This window comes from Grampus griseus, assembly GCF_964374135.1.
Source record: "Grampus griseus genome assembly, chromosome: 11".
In the NCBI taxonomy this organism is placed as follows: domain Eukaryota; kingdom Metazoa; phylum Chordata; class Mammalia; order Artiodactyla; family Delphinidae; genus Grampus; species Grampus griseus.
In genome coordinates this window covers 71,728,963-71,738,215 of record NC_139005.1, presented here as the reverse complement: position 1 = coordinate 71,738,215, position 9,253 = coordinate 71,728,963, and positions in this window count along the sequence as shown.

Sequence of the window (9,253 nt, the reverse complement as noted above, 5' to 3'; positions counted from 1 at the left end):
AGCCTTATTATGTTCAGAAGTATAAGTGATACCAACTTATAAAAAACAGAATTTGAAAGTTTATCTACATTTCCGCTATACTTATTTTTGTTCTTGCCAATGCATTTTTCTTTTTTTGTGGTTGTTGTTTCTTTCAATTTTTGCCATCTTAAATTAGAGGTACTGAAAAAGTTAAAATTACATATTTATTGCTTGAAATTCACAAAACTAAATAAGTATTAAAAACGTATAAATAACTTTCAAGTGATGAAGCTGATGAGGAGCTGTTTGTCTCCCTCACTAGTTTGTGAACTACTTGAAGAAAGAGACTATGTCCTTCTTTCTTTTTATTTTTTTATTTTTATTTTTTTTTTCGGTACGTGGGCCTCTCACCGCCGCGGCCTCTCCCGTTATGGAGCACAGGCTCCGGACACGCAGGCCCAGCGGCCATGGCTCACGGGCCCAGCTGCTCCACAGCATGTGGGATCCTCCCGGACCGGGGCACGAACCCGCGTCCCCTGCCATCGGCAGGTGGACTCTCAACCACTGCGCCACCAGGGAAGCCCCCTTCCTTCTTTTTAAATCAAGTAGGGTGTCTGGCATTGTATAGATGTTAAATAAACTTTCTTGGACAGAACTGACTTATTACTGCTTTCAGTGTCTCCATGTAGATCATTTGAGGCTGATACGTTTGACTAAGAATTATGATTGGAACTCTTTGGAATCTACATATATACACATGATTAAAAAGTTTTCTAGTTTCTTTACTTTTGATAGCATGGCTTTTATTTAAGGCAATTTAGCTGCACAGGCCACTGAGTGTGCTTTAAGTTAAGTCTGGGATTGAAAAATTGCAAAAGCGATGATTGACAGAAGTCATTATATAATTATATCAAAGTAATTCTTTATAAACTGGTTTAGAAATGACATAACAGCATTTTACAATTAAAATGAAGTTGAAATTGAGACATCTGAACATGTAACTGTCAGGGTTTTACTCTTTCTCTCTTTGAAAGCAAAGTGATCAGTCATGTTCTGGCAAATGAATTACATACATGAGACTGAGTGCATAAATATCTCAGTATAAATCTTTTAAAATGCCATAATTCTTCTTCTCTATTACACACTCGACTCTATCCAGATAATATATGTAGTTTTTAAAAGCCTCCAAAGATCTTTCACCTTCATCTTTAACATAGAAGACAGATTGTTAGAGGAATTCTTTTCAGGTAAATCACATAAGTACAAGTGACTCTTACCCTCTCTGGTTTATATTTTTGCTCCAATCTTTGACTAAATATGTTATCACACTTTTCTGAGTCTCCCCTACTTCTCTTATCACTATTACTTTGTTTCTTTTGCTGACTCTTCTTTTTCCTCTTGCCCTTTGTTTCTGGTTAATTTATTGAATTCAATCCTCAGATCTATTTTTTTTCTCTCTCTCTCTCTGAGGATTTCTTCAACTTCTATGGCTTAAAATACCGTCCCCATACTGAAAATTTTCAATTTAACATCCTCAGCTCTAACCAGTTTCCTTAATTTCATATCTTCAATCTCAATTTCTTGTCACACATGCCCCCTAGAATTCTCTGCAGCCTCTGCAAACTCAGCATATCTAAAAGCTGATCTTACTCTCTTCCCTGGGTATGTCTTATCAGATTTTAAATCAATGGTTCTCAACTCAAGTTCTGGAGAGGGAAACTGAAGTTGTTAGAAAGTGAGACTGAATCAGAATTATGTATGGAGGTTTTCAAATCAATCTCTCTCCACAAAACTGTGTCACAATTTCCTGGGGTGGGGAATTGGGAAAGTGGACATAAAGTGAAAAAAAGCACATGGGTTATTTTGTGCAATCTTAATCTCCCACTATTTTCAGCTGAGAATGGCTATGCTAGGCTCATGGATACCCCAATCTCCTTCTTCCTCGTACATTCCTTGTGACTGGTACCACCAAACGTGATCAAATGTGCCTGAGACTAAGGTGAGGGATTTCTTATTTATACCAGAAGAAAAAAAGAGAAAGAAAAGGGGCTAGCAAGTTCTGTGGAATAGTCCTAATTCTGAAACATCTCTAACATGTATTTCATGTTCTTCATTCCCATTCCCTCTACAACTGCCTTTCTTCAGGATTACCAGGATCACCCTGACTTCTTAATGTCTTCTCTACCTTTAGTCTTTTCTTTCTTTTTCTCTTTTTCAGTGGGTATTTGTCTGTTTTAATTTATTTTTTTAATTGTAGTTGATCCTTTAGTCTTTTTTCAATTTTATCCATCCTACCTCTGCTATCAGATGTATAAATATAAATTATATGTGTGTGTATTTACATTATACCTTGATTATGATATAGTTAAAATATATTCGTAATTTAAGAATAATTTAAATGCAGTAAAATTTGTCAATTCTTGTTGTACAATTTGATGAATTTTAAAATTATATACAGTCATGGGACCACCATGACCATCATGGTACAGAGCATTCCCATCTCCTGAAAAAGCTTCCTCATGCCTCTTTGCAGTATATCCTATCTCTCAACCTCCAGCCCCTGGACACCACTGATCCTTTTTTTTTTTAATGTAGTTTTTTTAATCTAGAATTTCAAGTGAACAGAAATATATATCATGTAGTGTTTATGTGTGGCTTCTTTAATTGAGTATAATGCTTTTTCATCCACGTTATTGCATGCATCAGTATATAGTTGCTAGTTATGGCTTAATAGTTATTCCAAAGTATGGCTATATCACAATTTGTTTATCCATTCACTAGTTGTTGGGCATTTGAATTGTCTCCAATTTTCAGCTAATATGAATACAGCTAATATGTGCACTTATGTTTTCATCTCTCGTAGATCAATATATAGGAGTAGGATTGCTTTTTCCCAAGTGACTGTACCATTCTGCATTCCCTCCACTAATACATGGGCATTCCAGTTGTTCCATATCCTTGCCAACATTTAATATTATTAGTCTTTTAATTTTAGCCACTGTAGTACAGTGGTATTCATTGTGCTTTTAATTTTCATTTTCCGGATGACTAATGATGTTGAACATTTTTTCTGTGCTTATTAGTCACTTATATATATATATATTTTGTGTGAAATGTCTGTTAAAAATCTTTGTGTATTTTTTTCAGACTTTTGTCTTCTAATTATTGAGTTATAGTTGTGCTTCTTTATAATCAGGATACAAATGTGTTCCAGCTATATAATTCACATATATTTTAAATAGTGTCTTTAGAAAAGCAAAAGTTTTAATTTTAATGAAGTCCAATTTAACCATGTTTTTTCCCCATGGTTCATGCATTTTGTGATATAACTAAAAATTTTTTTTGCTTAACCTAAGGCCACAAAGATTTTCTCCTCCTTTCTTCCAGAATATTTTTGGTTTTAATTCCTATGTTTAGGCCTACAATCCTTTCAGGATTATTTGTGTATATGATATATGGGCCAAAGTTCTTATTTGTATAAGATATCCAATTATTCCAGCACTATTTGTTGAAAAGACTATCCTTTGCCCATTGAATTACTCTAGCTCCTTTGTTGAAATTCCTGCTCTTCCTTCTATTCCATTGATCTATACATTGATCCTAATGCCAGTACCACACCGTTTTGATTACTAAAGTTTCATGGTAAGCCATGAAATCAAGTAGTATAAGTTTTCAATTTTGTCTTTTCATCAAAAATCCTCTTTTCATCATGAATCACCTTGGCTAATCTATGTATGTAGCATTTCCATGTGGATTTAAGAATAACTTTGTCAAATTCTCCAAAAAAATCCTGATGGGTTTTTGACTGGAATAGCATTGATTCTATAGGTCATAATGGGAAAAATTTGAAGTCTTAATACTAAAAGCCCTTCGAAAAAACTCAGTATCCCTCATGTATTTATATCTTCTTTAATTAATTTCAGCAATGTTTTGTAGTTTTAGTTCATAAAATTTGAACATATTTTGTTAAATCTGTCCCTAAGTATCTCATATTTTATGCTTAAACTGTTATTTTTAAGACAAATTTTTATTTTATTATTTATTTATTAAAATTTTTTTTTTTTTTTTTTTGCTGTGCCATGCAGCATGTGGGATCTTAGTTCCCTGACCAGGGGTCAAAACTGTGCCCCCTGTACTGGGAGTGCAGAGTCTTAACCACTGGACCACCAGGGAAGTCTCTATTTTAACTGGTATTGTTTTTCAAATGTCTCCTTCTAGTTATGCCTTGCTAATATATAGAAACAAAATTGATTTTGTATAATTGCTTTGAATCTGCAATCTTGCTAAATTCACTTATAAATTTTTCTTGCTTTTTTGTAGAATCCTTAGGATTTTCTACATAAACATGCCTACAGCAAACAAAGTCAGTTTTATTCTTCTATTCCAATTTATATGGGTATTTTTGCAGGGGAGGGGGTTTATTCTCCTGGCTAGGTCTTCCAGTGCAATGTAGAAAAAAAGTGGAGAGAGGGGACATGTTTGGCTCTTCCCAGTCGAGGAGGAAAATATTCAGTGTTTCATTATTAAGTATGGTGCTAGTTGTGGGTTTCTCATAAATGTTCTTTATCATACTGAGGATTTTCTATTCTATTCCTTGTTTACTAAGAGCTTTCTAGCTTTCTAGTTTACTAAGAGCTTTTGAATTTTGTCACATGCTTTTTCTGTATCTCTGCAGACAACTATATCAGTTTTTTCTTTATAACCTGTTAATAGGTGAATTACATTGAATAGTTTTCATATGTTGAACCCACATTGCATTGCTGAGAGAAATCCCACTTGCTCATATTGTATTTTTTCTTCATATATTACTGGATTATGTTATATTTGCTAAACTTTAAGTTTATTTTCTAAACTTTAAGTTATAAGTGTATCCATTTTATCTATTTCATCTTGCCTTATTGCTTGCATTGTTTCTAACAATGCGATCAGTCTTATTTTTGTTCCTCTGTATGTACCTGTCACTTTTTTTCTGGCTGCTTTTATAGTCTGATCTTTAACACTGGTTTTGAGATATTTGATTACTATGCACCCTGGTGTAGTTTTCCTCATGTTTCTTGTCATCAGGTTTGTTTGAGCTTCTTTGAACTGTGGGTTGATAGTTTTCATCAAAGTTAGAGAATTTAGGCCATTATATTCTCAAATATTTTTCTGTCTTTTCTTCTCTCTCCTCTCCTTCAGAGACTCCAAATACATGTAGATTAGGTTGCTTGAAGTGGCCCCACAACTCACTGATGATTTTTTCATTACTTTTATGTGTAAAATGCTCAAATTTATTGTCTTTTTACCCGCACAATGACCCTGAAAGGTAAATACTATGTGGTTCATTTTGTAAAGGAGGAAAGCAAGACTGAAAGGTTGACTTTCTTGAAGTTTGTTATTTAGTAAATATTTTTAAGCATCTACCATTATGCTGAACACTGGGGATACACAAATAAATATGACATAGTCCCTGGTTTTGTTTTCTAACTTTTCATTATAAAGAATTCCCAATATACACAAAATTAGAATAATTATAAAAATGTCCCATATTCATCACTCTGCATTAATAATTATTAATTTATTAAAAGTTTTATTTTACCAATGTGCTCATCCTATCCCCTCCCCAGCTTTTATATATTACTTTTAACATTTTATTTTGAAATAATTATCAATTCACATGAAGCTACAAAGATAGTAGAGAGAGGAGCCAGATATCCTTCACCCAGTTTTTCACAGTTACACCTTACATAACTATAATGCAATATCAAAATCATTGATATTGGTACAACATGTATACAGTGTTTTGTTTTTTTGTTGTAATTGCACATTGGATTCATTTAACCACCACTGAAATCAAAATACAAAACTATTTTATCCCATAAATATCTCACTTATATTACTCCTTTAGAATCATACTTACCCTCTTCCTTACCATCATCCCTAACCCCTCGAAACCACTAATTTAATCACCATCTTTATAATTACATCATTTCAAGAATGTTATATATGTGGAATCATACAGTACATGCATTTTTGAGATTGGTTTTTATCGTTTGGTATAACATCCTTGAGATCCATCCAAGTTGTTGCACGTATCAAGAATTTTTTTCCTTTTTACTGCTGAGTATTAATCCATGATATGAATATACCACAGTTTGTTTAGCCAATCATCAACTATAGGACATGTTGGCTATTTCCAGTTTTTGGCTATTGCAAATAAAGCTACTATCAACAACTGCATAGAGGTTTTTGTGTGAACATTAAGTTTTCATTTCTCTGGGATACAATGCTCAGCAGTGCAATTGCTGAGCCATATCATTAGCATATGTTTAGTTTTTTAAATGGAAATTGCTAAACCAATTTCCAGAGTGATTGTAACATTTTGCATTGCTATCAGCAATGTATTAGAGATTTGGTTTCTCTGCATCCCCACCAGCAGTTGGTTTTGTCACTATTTTTAATTTTAGCTGTTTCCATAAATGTGTAATGGTATCTGATCATGTTCTTAATTTTCATTACCATGATGATTAGTGATATGGTGAACATTTTTGTGTGCTTACTTGCCATCTATATATCTTCTTTGGTGAAGTGTTTCTTCATGTATTTAGCCTATTTTGTAATTGGACTGTTTGGTTTTTTATTGTTGAGTTTGAAAGTTCTTTATACATTCTGGGTATGAGTGTTGTGTCAGATATGTGGTTTGCAAATATTTTCTGCCAGTTTATAGTTTGTTTTTTCATCTTTCCACATGGTTTTTCACAGAAGAAATGGGAAGAGTGAGTCTTCCCATTTTATTTTTCCTTTTCAAAATTGATTTAGCTATTCTAGTTCTTTCCATTTCCATATTAATTTTAGAATCATCCTGTCTATATATAAAAAATCATGCTGGGATCTGGATAAGAATTATATTAAATTGCAACTGTAACAAATTGACATCTTTATTATGTTGAGTCTTCCAATCCAGGAAACATGGTATATCTCTGTTTATTTAGACCTCTTTGATTTCTATCATTAACATTTTTCATTTTGTATTTTTTCAACATACAAATCCTACACAAGTCATATTAGGTTTACACCTAAGTATTTCATTTTTTTTTGAGCAACTGCAAATGGTATTATATTTTAAATTTCAGCTTCCACATGTTCATTGTTAGTATATAGAAGTATAATTATACCCTACAGTCTTGCTGAACTCATTTATTAGTTTTTGGTGTTTTTTTTGATGTAGATCATCATACCATCTATAAAAAGGGACAGTTTATTTCTCATTTGTATGTCTGTCACTTCCTTTTATTAGCTTATGGCACTGGATAGAATTTTCAATAATAGATTGAATAGCAATGGTGAGAGTAAACATCCTTGCTTTGTTGCCAGTCATAGAGGGAAAGCATTTAGTTTTTCATGATTAAGTATGATGATAGCTGTAGGTTTTTTTCTTTTTAAGACCAATTTTTATGCTGTTTTTCCACTTAACACTTTTATTTATTTATTTATTATTTATGGCTGTGTTGCGTCTTCGTTTCTGTGCGAGGGCTTTCTCTAGTTGCGGCAAGCAGGGGCCACTCTTCATCACAGTGTGCGGGCCTCTCACTATCGCGGCCTCTCTTGTTGCAGAGCACAGGCTCCAGATGCACAGGCTCAGTAATTGTGGCTCACGGGCCCAGTTGCTACGTGGCATGTGGGATCTTCCCAGACCAGGGCTCAAACCCGTGTCCCCTGCATCGGCAGGCGGACTCTTAACCACTGCGCCACCAGGGAACCTCAGCTGTAGGTTTTTTATACATGTTCTTAAACAAGTTGAAGTTCCCCACTGTTGTGGACTGAATTGCATTTCTCCAAAATTTATATGTTGAAGACCTAATCTCTTGTACCTCAGAATGTGACCTTATTTAGAAACAGGGTACAGTAGTCTCTCCTTATCTGTGTTTTTGTTTTCCCCAGTTTCCTGAGATGGGAGCTTAGATCATTAGTCTGTAAATTTTTCTTTTTCCATTGTAAGAATTTAGTGCTATGAATGTTCCTCTCAGCACTATTTTAACAGCGTCCCACAAAATATATGTTGTACTCTCATTTTCATTTAATTCAATGTATTTAAATTTTTTTTATTTCCTTGAGACTGTCTCTTTTACTCAAATTAGTTATAAGTGTGTTTTTGAGTTTCCAAGTGATTTAGACATGATATTGAGAAGCATATTCTGACCTGGACAAGCTATGATGGTCCTGTGAAAATCATCACTTAGAAGAAAATTTTGGAAATGACTATTAGGTTGACTTTCATTGCCATTTTGGAATCATGATATTTCAAATGGAGGCTGGTATACTCAGAATGAAGTAAATTTATTGGTATAAGTCTAACAAATTCTCTTATAAAGAATCAAGTTACAGATGGGTAAATATGGTCAAAAGGTACAAACTTCCAGTTATAAAATAAATAAGTCATGGGGATGTGATGTACAGCATGGTGACCATAGTTAATAATGCTGTAATGTACATGTGACAGTTGTTAAGAGAGTAAACCTTAAAGGGTCTCATCCTAAGGAAAAAAAATTATAACTATGTATGGTGATGGATATTAATTAGGCTTATTGTGGTGATCATTTTGCAGTATATACAAATATCAAATATTGTGTTGTACACCTGAAACTAAACAGTATATGTCAATTATATCTCAATAAAAAAGAATGAAATTACAAAGTTCTGATTAAATATGGTGGATTGACCATAAACTCCTGTATTTTCTCTTAAAATCATACTAAAATGACCATAAAAGGATTTAAAAAATGGTATAAACCTACAAGGAAAAAATAAACAGGAGAAAGGTGATACCTATGTTTTAGAAGCTTAATCAGTCTTTTAATGACTGATTTAAAAGACTAGACAAAGCTGAAGCTTCATCCAGAAGGGTGGGAACCTCTGAAGCAAGCTAGTCACAATGCAGAAGCCCAGCAAAACTCAGGAATAGGAAACACTGGTTACCCTAAAGTGGAGTAGGGCACAGCTGGGGCTTGAAAGGGGAAATTATTTTTAAAAATCTGTGTAAACAGTAGTTCAAACCCCAGATCCACTCCCATGCTCCCCACAGTCAGGAAATTCCCCCGTGTACCCCAGTAGAAGATAAGATTTTATCTTCTAGAAAGCTGAAAATGAGGGACACCATATAAAGACGAAGGCAAGGGCATCACAAGAAATATAGGGGAGCAAAGTAAAAGGCTATATATAAACAGTGGGCCTCCTTGACTCATTTAGTTATGAATGAGTAGCTGGTAGCCAGTCTCATTCTCTTCAGAATTACATTACAGAATTCCTCTCTGGA